Source organism: Physeter macrocephalus, chromosome 9 (assembly GCF_002837175.3).
Source record: "Physeter macrocephalus isolate SW-GA chromosome 9, ASM283717v5, whole genome shotgun sequence".
Taxonomy (NCBI): domain Eukaryota; kingdom Metazoa; phylum Chordata; class Mammalia; order Artiodactyla; family Physeteridae; genus Physeter; species Physeter macrocephalus.
The window spans coordinates 23,506,541-23,507,117 of record NC_041222.1 but is presented as its reverse complement, the minus strand read 5'-3'; positions in this window follow the sequence as shown (position 1 = coordinate 23,507,117).

Below are 577 nucleotides of genomic sequence, written 5' to 3'. Positions count from 1 at the left end.
ATTTGCATATATTGAAGAATCTTTGCATCCCTGGGATAAACCTCACTTGATCATGGTGTATGATCCTTTTAATGTGCTGTTGGATTCTGTTTGCTAGTATTTTGTTGAGGATTTTTGCATCTATGTTCATCAGTGATATTGGCCTGTAGTTTTCTTTCTTTGTGACGTCTTTGTCTGGTTTTGGTATCAGGGTGATGGTGGCCTCATAGAATGAGTTTGGGAGTGTTCCTCCCTCTGCTATCTTTTGGAAGAGTTTGAGAAGGATAGGTGTTAGCTCTTCTCTAAATGTTTGATAGAATTCACCTGTGAAGCCATCTGGTCCTGGGCTTTTGTTTGTTGGAAGATTTTTAATCACAGTTTCAATTTCAGTGCTTGTGATTGGTCTGTTCATATTTTCTATTTCTTCCTGGTTCTTTGAAGGTTATACCTTTCTAAGAATTTATCCATTTCTTCCAGCTTGTCCATTTTATTCGCATTGAGCTGCTTGTAGTAGTCTCTTAGGATGCTTTGTATTTCTGCAGTGTCCGTTGTAACTTCTCCTTTTTCATTTCTAATTTTATTGATTTGAGTCCTCTCC